This window comes from Pogona vitticeps, chromosome 4 (assembly GCF_051106095.1).
Source record: "Pogona vitticeps strain Pit_001003342236 chromosome 4, PviZW2.1, whole genome shotgun sequence".
Classification (NCBI taxonomy): Eukaryota; Metazoa; Chordata; class Lepidosauria; order Squamata; family Agamidae; genus Pogona; species Pogona vitticeps.
Window position 1 is genome coordinate 73,323,563 of NC_135786.1, and position 16,931 is coordinate 73,340,493.

General features: G+C 39.8%; 1 protein-coding gene across 20 annotated transcripts in view; it reads left to right on the forward strand.

The window, feature by feature from the left end:
- FGGY (FGGY carbohydrate kinase domain containing) overlaps positions 1–16,931 on the forward strand; it is a 224,458-nt gene that overhangs the window by 85,154 nt on the left and 122,373 nt on the right. The gene's annotated exons all lie outside the window — the stretch shown is intronic.

Sequence of the window (16,931 nt, forward strand, 5' to 3'; positions counted from 1 at the left end):
AGTTTAAGAAAAGAAGCATATGTGAGAAAATAAGACACGGTTGCATTCTTTAAAAGGGATGGTGTGCACTTTTCTGTATTATTTTGTTTCTTCACATGGATGATATCGGTGCTGAAAAACAGTCATGGCTCTCACGCTGAAAAAAGGACAAATGGCAGAAAAGATCATTCATAGTTTCTGCCATTTGTTGTGTAAATGTGTGTGTGTATAGGCCACGAAAGCTGTGAATGCAGAATTTATTTGTTATTTAAAAAAGCAGTTTAGAATTTCATATTTAGTTATTCAGCAAGGCATTTTAAGCCTTTGCTGTGTAATATGAATAGTTAAATAATGCCTAGCTAAATAGGAAATTGATTGGGGAACAGTTGCTGTGTTTGTATTGATCTCGTTGTACTTTGTGAAATTATGTAGTGATGGGCCATTTCTCTCAGTGTTGTATGAATGCAACCCGAACAAGTTTATTTGGGCACAACCTTTTGCCTTTTCAGTTTCCTTTATCCAGCTTTCCCTTTAGATTGTGGCCCTCAAAATGTTTGTGGACTGCAGCGCCTACTGTCCATGGAGCTGCTGGGAGTTCCTGTCCAACATCTGAAGGGCCACCATTTGCCCGCTTTTCCCTTCAACTACCTTTCCAAACTTACATGAGACACATGGGTGATGAGAAACAGCTGGCAGCAGCAGTTGCTGTAGACTTTAGGGAAAAATGTTAATGTTAGGAAGCATAGGGAACATGGATACAATCTCCAGATTCCAGGAGCACTATCTTATGAAGAATGATCCCTCATCGATAAGGGATGCAGGTACACATGCTACTGGCTAGAAGTTAACAAAGTGAAAACACACTAGTTGTCTGCTTTTCAAAACAGACAAAGAACATGGAGAAAAGGGATCCTCATTTGCACCTTTATGCCAGTCTTAGAGAAATAAGTGGCTGCTGTCACCATCTGCAGTGATCATGGAACTCAAGAAAGTAAAATCTCCATATCTTCTCCTTCTATTTGCCAGGAGGTGATGGGACCAGTGGCCATGATCTTAGTTTTTCCCCCCCAACATAAAACTTACAAATATATAAGAAACAGCGTCTTTTTATAAATAGATATGGAGATTTTACTTTCTTGGGCTCCATGATCACTGCAGATGGTGACAGCAGCCACGAAATCAAAAGAGGCCTGCTTCTTGGGAGGAAAACCATGAGAAAGGTAGACAGCATCTTAAAAAGCAGAGACCTCACCTTGCCAACAAAGGTCCGCATAGTCAAAGCTATGGTTTTTCCAGTAGCAATGTTTGGAAGTGAGAGCTGGACCATAAAGAAAGCTGACTGCTGAAGAATTGATGCTTTTGAAGTTTGGTGCTGAAGGAGACTCTTGGGAGTCCCATGGACTGCAAGGAGAACAGATCTATCCATTTTGAAGGAAATCAACCTTGAGTGTTCACTAGAAGGACAGATCCTGAAGCTGAGGCTCCAATACTTTGGCCATCTCATGAGAAGAGAAGACTCCCTGGAAAAGACCCTGATGTTGGGAAAGTGTGAGGGCAAGAGGAGAAGGGGACAAAAGAGGATGAGATGGTTGGACAGTGTCATCGAAGCTACCAACATGAATTTGACCCAACTCCGGAAGGCAGTGGAAGACAGGAGGGCCTGGCGTGCTCTGGTCCATTGGGTCACGAAGAATCGGATATGACTTAACAACTAAACAACAACAAAGTGACTGTGTTGGCTTCTTGCTCTTAAAGAAAGATTGAGAAAAATAGACACTCACTTTTATCTTGACAAGGAAATTATTGTGAATGAGATTATTTTTATGAGAAATCTCACAAACCTTCTCAGAGGTTTGGTGATGAACTTTTCTGTAAGAAATACAAAGCTGTGTCATGATTCTTACAATAAGTACTTGCACAAAATGAGATCTTTCTGATACAGGCTTTATCTGGAAAAGACAAAAGAAACACCAGGCTGCACAGAATTATATTTTTCCTATGCAGGGTTCATTCTGAAATTGCAGAAGAAATACGAAACTGCGTAAGATTATTTCAGTACCTGAGAGGGATGGCATCTTTCTTGAGCAGGATTAATCAGAAAGGGTATTAACTTGTTCAACATATAGCAGATTTCTGTGCAGAATAATGAGTAAAAAAAAGGGGGGTTGAGAAGAAAGACCCAGGGCCTCATTTTTAAGGGAAGCTGGGAAATTGTAGTGATCCAGGAGAAAGTATAATCAAGAACTCTCAACATGGCAGTACTCAGAAGATTGTAGGATGTGAGAACTTTTGCAAGTATCCATCATACCATGTTTCCTGCAGAATGTGGCCAAAATCTTATAAAGTCTCCATAACTTACTGTGATTGATTGTGGCTAGTTGATGAGTTGCCAAGGCATGTCTCAATTATGTACCTGGTCATACACCCAGATGCATCCTGGTGCCTCACCAATTAGCTGCAATTAGCTGCAGCAAGTTCAACAGATCGCACGTGAATATCAGTCGGATTGGGACGCATGTGTGCAACACAGCACTACGTATCTAGGACAGTTTCAAAATAATCACCTCCTTGCACATATTTCATTGTTAAGGGTAATGTAATTTCCCATTAGTGGACATCTAACAAATCCAGAGCTGCTCTGGATGGAATACATGGAAAGCCTTTGGATGAAGTACTCTTTTATCTGTACTTGTTTATACTGTGCTGATGACATAGGGCAATTGTGTGTGCCTTTTTTAATGAGATGTATATGCAGCTGCAGTTGGTTGAAATTAACTTTACCTTTTTTTAATTAGAGCTATAAAATTTAAGTTTATTATCCTCCATGTTTTTGTTAGAACTCCTTCTCTCCTAGGAGAGAGGGAGCTAATATATATAAGGATATATATATCCCTTCTCTTAGTAAATGTCTTTGGTATCTGGTAGGAGAGAGGGATATATATATATATAATCTCTTTGTACCAAGGGACCCTGAGGGCAATAGAGATGAATCATCAGCTTTAATTTAGTGCAGTGGGAGAGAGACCTGTGTGGTCAGGCTGGCATAAAAAAGTGTCTTTGATCTGCTTCAGGTGCACCGAGCCCCAGCGAGCCAAAAACAATAATATCTTTGTGAAATGATCAGAGTGGAGGGTGAAAGAGAGGGGAAGAGGGGTGTCCTGTATGAAAACTCAAGGCTTTCCTTTGTTGTGGTTCTGGCAAACGAAAAAGTCAACTGTCAGGAGAAATTCAGCGAACATAAAGCAGGGTGAAAGTGCAATAGTTGAGTAGTGGGTTTCTTTCAAAGGCTCTTAACAAGAAAGTATTCAAAATAAGTTGCCTAGTTGCTTTATTTTCTTGCAAGTGAAGGTAAAAGGTGGCATGGATGAGGAAAGAAGGAGTCATTGAATGGGTCAGAAATGTTGTGAATCATATGGGTAGGGTTCCATCAAGGACATTTGCTTCAAAAGTTGCAAAAGATGCTCTAGTATTTTTATGTGTTTGTTTGCTTGCTTTTTAAAAATAATGTAGCCAGGAAATCTCTAGATATTAAATAAGACACGTCAGGCTTTTATTGGTATTGTCTTGGGTGTTGGGAGTAGTCCTGACTGATATTTCATACAGCAAATGCAAAAAAGTACAGTGGACCCTCGACTTACAGACATCTCCACGTACAGACTTTTCGAGTTACAGACTTCTATGGCCGCAAAATTTAGGTTTGACATGCAGCCAGAGAATCGACCTACAGACCGGGGAAAAAAAACCAAAATGGAACAAAAATTGCCAGTTACAGATTAATCGGTTTTAATGCATTGTAGGTCAATGGAGCCTTGACCTACAGACTTTTCGACCTGCAGCCACCATTCCAATATGTAATAATTCCGTAAGTTGAGGGTCCACTGTAGCTGCTACAAATGAGGCACCTGAGAGAAATTCTACTGCCATGAGAAAAGGCCTTTCCATGAAACTGAACTTCAGTAAGGATTTCCTCACCTCCAGTCTCTAATTATGATTACCTAGTTGGCTGAAATTAATTTAGCATAATGCCCAGATTTATTCTCCTGTTTCACTGATGTGAAAACTTGCATCACCTTTTTCTACTGCAGGTGTGCAAAGAGGTCTGTGGTTCATCCAAGGCAGTTGGCATGTCTGGAGCTGGGGAAGGGCAAGGCAAGCTTTGGTTTGCAAAAAAGGGAGAGCCTATAAACTGATACTTTTGTCACCTCTGTCTCCATTTTGTTTTGTTGGGTCTCTGGCTTCATGAGCCTCGGACATTTTATCTCCCCTGATTGTTGAACTATTTGCTGTAATCCCAGCCTTTATGCCATCTTGGCCTGATGAAAGGTTTGGGAGAAGTTGAACAGTCAGATTATCTCTAACATTCTTGTGATCTAAAAAAAAAAGGTATTAGATCAACCTAGAACTTTGTTGCAATGAATGAATCACATGGCTACATTTTATATAGAGAGTTCTCAGCTTATCCTTCGGCTCATCTGGATGGAGCATTTGTTCTTTACATATACCTGATTCTGTGATGATGACACCAGTATTTCTTCCTCCATTGAGACAGCGTGAGTTTTAAACTCCTAAAATAAATAAATAAATATCAACAGAGGGAAAGGTGCCATCCACAGTGGCATATGGATATGGCATATGGATCGCTACGGGCATGATTTGGATTGGGGGGGAGACTTTGTCTACAGATGTTTCTTCTTAGAAAGATCCTTCCTTCCTCTTTAAAAGCTGTTGCACACCTTTCTGATCCAGCAGTAGATCATGCATTCTTTTTGGCATGCTTACTTTATCTGGGAGATAGCAGCCTCCAGCAACTGCAGATTCTGAGAGAGAGTTTGAGAGAGAACATGAAGGGAGAATGAGGAAAGGGAAGCAGGGAGGAGAGATGGGAGAAAACAAAATGGCACTGGCAAAGGGAGAGAGCAGCAATGTAAAAAACAAAAATTCATTTCTCCTGACCCTCCGCAGATGGTCAGGGGAAGCTCTTAATTAACAGCTGATTGGGCTACAAGGGGTCATTGTATAGACAGGAGGAGTATGCCAAATGGCAGATTGTTTCTCTCCCTTGACCTCAGCAGACCCTTTGTAGCCCACTCCGCTCCACACTCTAAGCTGCCAGTCTGGAGAGTCCCAAAGGCTGACAGAAACCCTAGTTTTCTGAGGTGTGTGGATTTTTTTTTTTTTAATGACTCCTGCAGACGGTTCTCTCATATTTTGGTATATTTATTTCCCTTTGTACTGAGGCACAATTCAGAAAGCAAGAGCTTCTCAGGTTGGAAGCTTTCAGTTCAGCACTAACCTACTAAAAGTGCAAATGCTGCACAGAAGATCAATTTTAAAAGGGTTCCTCTGCATTTTTGAAAGAGTTGTTTGGGAAGGCAGGTTAATTTCTAAAATGAAAGAGGAGTGCAAAGGCCTCAGATCAGAAGCCTCTAATATTCTAGTTTAAAATAACAATATTTTTTGAAATATTTCTTCAGGCATTTGGAAATATTTTAAACTGTTGGATTTTTTTAAAATCCTGATTTCTTAATGAGAGAAAAATGCAGCTTTAGAAATAATTGTGTATAGAAACCCTGGCAATATCTGCACTCCCTCTACACTCGGCTGTACTAAATGGATGAAGGGGAAAAGAATAAATAACCCATATGGATGAACTTCTTATTGCAGTCTCAAGAGTAACTTTCTTTCTTTCTTTCTTTCTTTCTTTCTTTCTTTCTTTCTTTCTTTCTTTCTTTCTTTCTTTCTTTCTTTCTTTCTTTCTTTCTTTCTTTCTTTCTTTCTTTCTTTCTTTCTTTCTTTCTTTCTTTCTTTCACTCATTTTTTCCCCGGTGTGTGGTTATGAGGCTCACACTGATGGAGGCCAGGATGGGCAATTATTAATCATGCAATTTGTGTCTGCGCTCCACCCAGCCTCTGAATTAGATTTATATTTTCAGTGTGGAACGACTGATGTTTGGCCTGCATAACCTCAAGTAACTTAATTTTATTTGTTGTGTGGGGTTTTTTAAAATCTTCTCCGATTGTCAAATTGTCCTTTTCAAACCATCCGGAAGGCATAAATGGCAGAATTGCTTGGGTGAATCTATATGTTAAAAATATTTTCAAATGTTCCCATTTTAGTTCAAAGGGATGTCTTTTTCCCTGGATTTGTTTGTTTGTTTTTGTAAAGAGCAGCTTCACGTGCATACTATGGGCTTGGTTCAAGTGTGCCTCCCAGCAACTAGCATGCAGAAGGCAGGACTGTTTTTGTTCCACACTATCCACACAAGCTGCCAGCTTTGTTTACACAAACAGAGTCTGGAGCTCGTTCCCAGCCCCAGTGAGCTTGCACAGTACGTGTCCTTTGCAGAACATCCTGGGGTGGAGACCGCAGAGGCATGCTGGCTCAGAGTGTTCCTGCAGGCTGATCTCAGTGGGAGCCAGACCAGCAAGTGGTTTCAGTATACGTTGGCTGTGATTCTGGGGGCAGAACATTCCCCATAGTTAAAGCATCAGACTCCTTGGATCATCATCGTAAAGGACTCCTTGGCTCTGCTGGGAAATGTCGGCAAAGAGGAGGAACACAGCACATGCTGCTGCTGCTGGACGTTTGTGTGCCAGTTTCAGTATTTTGTGGAGCAAGGCTAGGCAAAGGGCTCCGAGCAGCATGAACACCCAGAAGCTTCCATTCTGGATGTTCATGTTTTATTCTTTGGCGGCGGCTGGCTCTTCCGTTTGTGTTAACGGAGATGAAACGTGCAGTCTCCAAGGGGATGGGGCTTAGTGCCCTGGGGAAGGCATCTCGCAGCCAGCTGGCCCTCAGCCAGGAGTTTGCAAAGCAATTCCAGGTCACTGGAGAGGGGTGGGGGCTTGGTTGAGGGGGGGATGTTGCAAGGAAGTGAAAACAAAAGCAAAGCAAGATCACATACATACACACACACACATTTCAGAAGAAGAATAACTACAGCAATTTGCACTCCCCCCTTTGTCTTAAGGCACACAAGTGTCGAGAATGCATCTTCAAATACGAAGAACTGGTTTTAAATTCATATGCTTCCCAAGTTATTTAATTCATGTGATGGAAAAGGACAGGCATCTTTTTGTACTCTCAGACAGATAGTTATAGAGACCTGTTATTGGTGGCAGGTTGAAGCTAAAACACTTGGCTCCTTTTTCAAGGGTATAGCTTCCCTCTTCTTAGAAAGTTGGAGGGAGAAAACTAAAGAACATGGAAATGTAACACTCAAACATCGACACAGAGACATACAGCATGCTATCTACTATTGGGCACAGTCTAGAGAATTTAGCATACTGTTTTCAACAGTATATTCCTATTTTGCAGTCTGAAGAGGACTGCTATATTCTCTGCCTTTAGGACAGTAGCACCAGTGGGTCTGACTATTCTTTGGGATCCTGATGCTGCCCAGGACAGCTTCCTGGATAGGCTGGATAGGCTGTCCACTTCCTTGTTTTTTTTCACAGGGAGCTTCCAAATGACTTGGTTGCTTTGTTTTCTTAAACACTGTGCAGGTGAATATGCCCTGTACACACCCTCTGCTCCAGGCGAGTCTACTTGCAGACATACATGACTTCCACTTCATGAGCAGATGCAGAATTAAAGTGGCTTAGGCCTTTGTTTATGGTTACAGACCATGAGCATAATTGTGGAACCCTTAGATACACAAAGTGAGACTTATTGGGGTAATGATTGAGAGAGAAAGCACATGCGAAATGTACTGTTAATGCCCTGTTTACTTTTGGATGGATCAAAGCCAACCCCTCTCTAATGTCAATCCAGAAACCTAACCCTTAAACCACACTGCTGGCTGAAGGATACCCTGAGTGAATGTGGCTCCTCATCTTTATACATTCACAGCTGTGCCATGATTCATCACCTTCTGGAATCTTTGCAGAAGAGTAACTTGGGTAGTAGCTGATCTGGAGTCATATGTCTCCATCTTTGTTTGGAAGGTGTGACTGCTTGCTGAGCTGCCGTTGTGAACCCAGCACATGGCTTGATTGGCTTTTCCTGGGCTATCTGTCTTATGGGAGTAAGCACCACTGAAGCCAGTCCTCCTTGCTTCGTTTTCTGAAATTATTCATAAGTCTCACAAGCCTTTCCACATATTGATACATTTTTTTAAGACAAAAAAGGGAGGGATGTTGCACAGGACCATATTATAAGCAATTAACATGTTTTTGTTCGTTTGTTTATATAGTATAATCTACAGTTTTCTGTATTAAGTGTACTGGACACATAAAAATTTGACTGCAGTTGAGAACTTTAAAAAAAGCAACAACAGATGGAGTTAAATTTTTTTATTGAATGATCATTAAATTATACGGGTTTTTAAATAGCTTTCAACTAGGCAAATATTTTCAGATAATTAGCATCCATTAAGATTTCAGTATCAAAGTACAATTTCAAAATACAGAAATATGTCAGTTATATCTTACTCATTTTCTTATGGCACTGGCTGTATAGTTCAGTGAGTTAGCTATATGGCTGCAGAGGCAGTGGTGGAGAGTTCAATCCCCCACTGTTAGAAAAACCAGTATGTGTAGCCCTGGGCAAGCTCCAGGATGCCCCCAGAAGAAGCAAATGGTAAACCACTTTACTTTATTTACTTTACTTTATTTAGATTTATACTCCGCCCCTCTAGTCAAAGTCTACTTGGGGCGGAAAATACTTCTGAGTACTTTCCACCTAGAAAACACTGAAAGACTTGACTTGACAGCATGCTATTATTATTAGTTTTCTTCCTTTCAGTGGTGGACCGTGGTTATATTTGAAAATGGACAAAGTTCATAGTTGTGGTACGTGTGTGTCTTAAGGGATGGAGTAACAAAATAGGATTCAACAGATGATACCTGTTTCCTCTGATCCCTCCCCCAGCCCACAATTTAAGAAAGGTTTTGGACTTGAAGCAGCAGATTCTGCCTAATAAAAATGACCTGGGACTGCAGCAGGCTGCAGTAAGCATTATTATTAGGTTCTCAAAAGCAGTTTCCTGTAAAAATGAACATCCTGTGTGGGTGTGGTTTTTTTTTAAGTACCTTAGTATAAGAGACCTCTCAAATCCTGCTGGTATGCATACAGAATGCCTACTGCATATAGAGTTTCTAGTATGTGCAGCAGTGTCTGTTGCAAGCATTACTTTAGAAGGGTACAAAAAGGCATTTCAGTGCACTACACAAGATTGCCTGTAGAAGTGTACCCAGACAACCTTTGTGTCCATTTATCAAAGCTCTGTGCCTCCATATCATGGCAGGCGACACAGTAAATACTTGAAGGGCAAAGGTTATTCTGCACCCAGACAGTTTCATTAAATGAACTGATTTTTTAAAAAAGCCATTAAGTTCTTCAGGCCTTAAAATATAGAGCAGACAATTAAGAAATGCTGTACACTGAGATACTTTGATTTCAGTCAAGCATTTCATTTGGATGAAATTGTAAAATGTTGACAGGATGATAGTATTGTTGATTGAGTAACAGTATCCAGTGAATGCTCATTAATGGTTCTGTTTCAGTCTTAGGGTGTCCATATGATCTTTTTAAAGGAAGGACAGTCATCCATTAGAAAAGCTGTCCTGTATTTTGGTGATATGTCTTACTTTTTTTGTGAAGCATAAGTGGCTGCCCTCCTATGAATTCCCTTGGCTGAGTAAGGATTTGACCCCAAGTCTGCTGATTGTGTCCGCACTTTGTGTATTACACCACACTGACTGTCAGGTGATACTGTTATTAAACAAATGAAGTATCAAAAACAGGCTACTGTTTCCGCATAAATTAAAATAGATAACATTGATGAAATGAAAATGTTCGGAGTGACCAGTGATCTAAAATACCAGGGACTTACTGTTGGTGGCTTGTGCCTAAAGAAGAGTCTTAAAAGGTTTTAACATTTTAGAACAATTGATACCCTGTTTCCCTGAAAATAAGACCTAACCTGAAAATAAGCCCTAGTATGATTTTTCAGGATGCTCGTAATATAATCTCTACCCCAAAAATAAGCCCTACTTAAGTGAAAACCTGCCCTTCACCATTGTGCAGCATTGTGTAACAACCAGAAGATGATGACATGACTGTATTTGCATAAATGCAGATTGTTATACATGAAAAAATAAAATAAAGCATCCCCTGAAAATAAGCCCTAATGCGTTTTTTGGAGCAAAAATTAATATAAGACCCTATCTTATTTTTGGGGAAGCACGGTAGATGGAGGTTAAATCATTATACAGTGGTGCCTCACTTGATGACGTTAATTCGTTCCAGCGAAATCGCTGTAGAGCGAAAATGTCGTAAAGCGAAATAAAAAAGCCCATTGAAACGCATTGAAAACCGTTCAGTGCGTTCCAATAGGCTGAATAACTCACCGTCCAGCGAAGATCCTCAATAGGGGCGGCCATTTTCGCTGCCTGTAAAGTGAGGAATCTGTCCAAAAACACAACGGGGAGCCATTTTGAGCAGCCGGCGGCCATTTTGAAAACCCAATGATCAGCTGTTTTGATCATCATAATGTGAAGAATCGGTTCCCAAAGCAGGGAACCGATCGTCGCAAAGTGAAAAAACTGCATTAAAACATGGTTTTGCAATCGCAATCGCAAAAACATCGTCGTGAAGCGGATTCGTCGTTATACAGGGTAATAGTTAAGCGGGGCATGACTGTACACACAGTGTGATTTCTCTAATACTAGAATGCATAGATGCCTTGGAGAATTGAAATCTTGTGAATCAAGAGAGGAGTAATAATAATAATCAATTCTGAGTCATGGCGACCCTGTCCAAAGTTTTCTAGGAAGAGAATACACAGAAGTAGTTTTACAATTGTCTTTTTGGTGGGCCAGTGCCGCTTCCCCAGGGCCACACAGGCTGGCTTTACTCCCCGGGGGCACAGGGGAGAATCGAACTCCCAGCCACTGGCTCTGCAGCTAGATACCTCAACCACTGAGCTATCCATGGAATAATACATTCATTTAAATGGCTTTATGGAAAAACAACTGTGTCTTTCTCCTTGTTTAAATGCTGAAATAATTGGTGCCCATTCATGATGAAACAATCCAAGAATTCATGTAAGCAGGATATGCTAAACGAATATTATATTATCCTTTTGTTCAGTGTGTACAATGGCCAGAATCCAGTGGCATATTTCCACTGAATCCCTTTGATTCTAGGAGGATCAGCGAATCTCCTCTGTCCTGCAGCCCCTGTAAACCCTCTGCAGCAAATTTCTGGTGCCAGAAAGAGCTTCAGTGGAAAATGAGGCTGGTTGAACAGGTAGAAAGTCCCAGCTGGATCTTGGCCGAAAAGCTAACCTAGCGACCTCCAGTATGCATGGACCTCCATGAGGATGGAGCTTTCATGTTTTCTTTGAATAACAGACCACTAATCTGCATATATACAACAAGTAATGCTTCTGTATACTAGAGTAAAGTGGTGCCTCGCTTAGCGGTGTTAATCCATGCAGCAAAAATTGCTGCTAAGCGATTTCATCGCTAAGCGATTTTAAAAAGCCCATAGAAACGCATTGAAACCCCTTCAATATGGGCTAAAAACTAACCTTAAAGTGAAGATCCTCCATAGGGGCGACCATTTTCGGTGCCTCTAAAGCGAGGCAAAACAGCGGGTGGCCATTTTGTTTTTCCGGCGGCCATTTTGAAACCACCGATCAGTTGTGCGGAAATGGGGGCTTTGTGACAATCGCTTCCCTGCGATCATCGCAAAGCGAATTTTCCCCATAGGGACCATCGCAAAGTGATCGCTCTTGTGATGGCAAAAAGTCCATCGCAAAGCGATTTCATTGCTATACGGAGCAATCGCTATGCGAGGCACCACTGTATTTCAGTGTATGAAAGATAATGCAGGTGTCTATTGACTACCTGTTTTTTGGGGGGGGGGTTGGCTACGTTAGTAATCTCATCTGTATCTATAAGCAGAATCTAGTAGCAGGAGTAGGCTTTCTCTGTATCATGGCCTTCCTTGTCCTTTTGGCATTAGTAGGGTTGCACTAGTGTTGCAGAGATAAAAGTATCAACATCCTTTCTCAAACAGGAGTTCATTGCAGTCAGAAATAATGCACTTGGAAATAATGTCATCACCATAAAGCATCTTTGAGCTGTATTCTTTCCCTACCAATGAACTGTGCTATCATTGCATTGTGAAAAAAAGAAATAAAATACAAGTTGCTTGCTGAAGATTTCTCATCTCCATACTCTGATTATATCAGAGATGATGAAGAGCTTTTAAGTTAGAAGAGGAACTGACTTAACCAGTAAAGAGATGTGATAATTCTTCAACATCTTTTACAGATTTACCGATTACAGATTAGGTTGATTTTATTTGGTGATTGATCATGGACAAGAAACAAGCTCTGATTGCATGTTGATTTTGCAAACATGATAGCTTTAAATATGTGTCTTTGAGAGGATAATTCCTTATATTTCATATGGTTCATTTTGAAACTGAGTAAACATGGAAGGCATTTTCTAAAGTTTTCTTAGGAAACGATTAGGTCTACAATTAGAAGCGAGGGAGTTAAAATGTTTAGCTGGAGTGTTATGCACTCTCTTACTAAACAGGGAATTATAGAAGCCTAAATAATCTGGATACACTGTGGGAATCTGTCAAGTATGAAGTAATGTGAGACATCTTAATTATGTAAAACCTGTGCATTTGTTGAAACTACTGCTGATCCATCGTGGCCCACATGATAATTGGATGCTGATGTGCTACTTCAGAAACATGTTCTCTTTTGAGTGTATAAATGTGCCACATTATCAGTGCAACAGAAGCAGCAATGTATGTCATTAGTCTGAATAAAGTGTTAAACCAAGATTTGACAGATTAAGTAGCTACACACCTGATACAATGAATTAGAATCAGGGTGGATTAAAAACATACATACATACACACAGTGTGATTTCTCTAATACTATATATTAATATATAGTATATATATAGTATACTGTATATATGTCTATATGTCTATGTCTATAGGTCTATGTCTATATATATGTATACATATACACATACATATATATGTATATGTATATATATGTATATGTATGTATATGTATATATATTTTAGTTAAATACTTTTGGAGGAAAAATCTGAAGATAGTTTTCTATTTAAAGTACATTATAGTTCAAAGGTTATTCTGCATGAAATAGAACTTAGTTATGTAGCATGAAGGTGTATATTCCTGCAATATTTACATTTTTGATAAATTAATTCAATTAATTCAAGTTACCAAGATGAGATAACATGCACTTTTTCATGGTAAAAATGGTATAAAATGAATAAAGTTCAGGAAAAGACCTAATCCCGTTGTTTTTCTGCAAATCTGTATACAAACAATGAACACTTTGATGTTTAAGCGAATTCAGGAATATGTATGTTATATAATGTTATTATTTTAGTTAAATACCTTAATTTAAGTAGGTCTACAAATATGAGTGATTAACCTATTAACCGAAAATCTGTTCTGATATAGCTGATTTACTAATCTAACAGGTTATTATTCTAGATATGCAATTTTTGACTGGTTGCAAATATTAAAGATCATAGTTACCAGCAAGAATGAGGCTTTGCATTTAAAAATCATGATTTAAATAGAGTCTTACTGACTTGTGATATAAATCATAATTTAAATCAATTTGATATAAATCAAATCCACCCTGCTGAGAGTACATATTTATTTAATCACTTTTACTCATCATCTCAATCATAGAATCATAGAATAAACGAGTTGGAAGGAGCATATAAGGCTATTGTGTCCAACCCTCTTCTCAGTGCAGGAATCCAAGTCAAAGAAGATCTGACAGATGGTTGTCCAATTTTCTCTTGAATGCCTCCAGTGTTGGAGCACTCATCACCTCCTGAGGCAGCTGGTTCTGTTATCATACTGCTGCAACAGTTGTGATGTTTTTCCTGATGTTCAGCTGAAATCTGGGTTCCTGTAGCTTGAGCACATTATTATGTGTCCTGTACTCTGGGATGATCGAGAACAAATCCTGCCTCTTCTCTGTATGATAGCCTTTCAAGTATTTGAAAAATGCTGTCATATCTCCCCTCAGTCTTCTTTTCTCAAGGCTAAACATGCCCAATTTTCCTCCATTGAAACAGAATTCAGACCAAAACAAAGACTATGCCATGAAACCTGCTTAAGGTATACAGTCATGCCCCGCTTAACGATTACCCCGTATAACGACGAATCCGCTTCTTTCAGCCTTTCCTCATGGGGACTGGTTTCCAGTCCCTGATCATCCTTGTTGCCCTCCTCTGAACTTGCTCCAATTAGTTGGCATCCTTCTTGAAGTGTGGTGTCCGAAACTGGGCACAATACTCAAGGTGAGGCCTAACCAGTGCTGAATAGAGGGGGAATAGTACCTCATGGGATTTGGAGACTGGTCAATAATTGTTTGGTATAGTGGGTTTAAGGAGGCGCTTTTTCAACAAAGCTCATATAAACGCCTCTTTTATATCATCATCCATCATCATCAAACTGCAGAGTTGGGACCCTATCAGTCATCGAGTTCAGCCCATCAAGGAGGCACTGATTTATCCAGTCAGTCTCATGTGAATAGATCTGGCCTAATTCTGATCCTCTTTCAGATGCAATTCAACCAGCAGAGCTGGATTTATCGTATAATACAATACTAAGCATGAATAAGTGCAAAAATGCAACACAAGGTTGTTGAACTGGAATTTTGATTTTTTTCCCCCCACATCTTTAAGGGCATTCATCTATTTTAGGTTGGCCAGCTCTCCTACCCACCCAAGTGGAAATTATGACATGTTTTGGGAATAGAAAATCTGGGGTGTGTATATCTGAAACACTGGAAAGAGATATTGTAAAGCAGAAATTATTGTCAGCCAGATCCAATTTTTTTATTTATCCCAGTAGGATTTCTAGGAGGAGGAAAGAAAATTCCCTACACAGATGAAAATGTCCACACCCATTGTTTGTGCTCCCAGATGTACTGATGTACAACATCTAATTGCTCCACGTGCTTGTTGATAGTTTTTTTTTGGAAGGCACATAAATGATATTTCAGTAGTAAGATGATATGAACATCTAAGTGTGTAACTGAAGACAAGCTAGAGACGGAAATATACTGCCATGGCAAATTCTTGTGGGTATCCTCTAAAATACCAAGCCTGGCTGCAGATGGTTTCCCAGAAGTACCAGTTATAGTCTTTTAATTGGACTTTCCCTTCGAGGGCTGGCACAGAGACAGGTTAGCTTTGGGAACAGTGGAATAATAATTTATGGAATGTGGTAAATAATGAAGTAGGACGCAAAATATTTAGACCTTCCTGAAACTACTTAAAATATGTTTTAGGTGCTTGCTCTTGTATTCATATTTGCATCCAGTGCTCCCAAGCATAATTGGAAGTATTCCATTTGAAAGAAAAATTTAAGAAAGGAGTAACTCTGCTCTGAAATCGTTACAAAACCTCTTCAGTTTCCAAAGCTAGATAAACAAATGATAGTTTTGAAATATAACTCCAAGAGCTTGAAATACTCGGTACCCTTCTAGAGTAAGGCTTTTAATGCTAGGACCTTTTGGACATCACTAATTCATAGGGTTGCCTTTAGCTGGACGTGATTTGACAGTTACTGAGAACAGCAAGCTGTGTTCATATTACTGCAACTGTTCTTTCACATCTAGATAAATCCTCAGAAATCTGGGAAGGAATTAGAAGCCGTGTCATTGGTAGTTGGTTTATAAAGAAGAGCAAAATCCAGTGAAATCCAGTATTCTGTTGAACTTTCAATGAGCAGAAATTAGTAATGTGGAATTGTGTTGTTGTTCAAATGTTGCTGTTGTGCGTCCAGTGATCTCCATCAAGAAACCCTACCATCTGTTTATACAACAAGAACACTTGCACACATCCTGTGATTCTGTTTAACCGTGCTGATGGGACTTTCCGGTCAGCCCAAGCTCAATAGAATGCTAGCAGTTTACATTAACCTGTGTAATGCAGTGTTTCCTCTCATCTGCATTTGCATCTTTGAGTTGTGCAAGGCAAGGTGAAGCTCAAATGTTGCACCCTAACACTGGCCTATATTAGAAAGCAGTGTTTCTGCTCACTGTCAGCTAAGAGAAGTGAGGCTTCAAGTTGTGTTATGTCAGACAGCACAACTGTGAGTGAGACAACAAGTCACTCGTGTTTGAATTCCAGTAGACAGTGATAGGCTAAACTGGACCAAAATAGTGATGGTTCAGCATCTTCCCCTTTGTATCCTTGGCCCCAGTTTATTATTTATTTGCTGTTGCATTAGAGGTCATTTTGCCATGTAGACATTTCCCCTAAAAAAGGAAATGTTTCACCAAAGAAGCCCAAAATGTAGTGCAAATTAGCATAACATTTGTGTATCCTGAGTTTACTTAGAGATGCACATTTAGAGAAATATAATTTCAGCATTTCCCACTACAGTAGAGAAGAATGACCTAGGTGTTAACTCCAGTTTTTATTTGCTGATGGGCAACCTGAGGGTTACTCTTATACTTTTGTATGTCTCTTTATCTTTAAGGCAGGCTTAGACAGTACTTCATATAGAGTACTGTCTCTTGCAGAAATGGAACATGGACACCCTAAGTTTTTTTTTAAAAAATGTTCTCATGTGAACACTGAAATTTTTCCAGGGTCATAAAGGACTGTCATACAAATCTGTAGTAATTGTTGTCAACACAGAGACCACAAACCAGTTACATTTGACATGGTCAGTAGTGTGCAGCATTAGAGACAGTAACTGTGTTTGCACAGCATAGTAAGCCAGGAATCTGTACAAACCCTAGCTAAACATACCACAAAACATGGCCACAAATCCGAATGGATTCAACAGAAAAACCTAAACCAAGCTGTGGATTCTGTCTCTGGTTTGTGTGGGAGAAATGAACCGGAGCAGCAGCTGTACCTGGGTTCACATGGTATGAGAAACAAACAAGGGACAAAGCTCCATTATTTG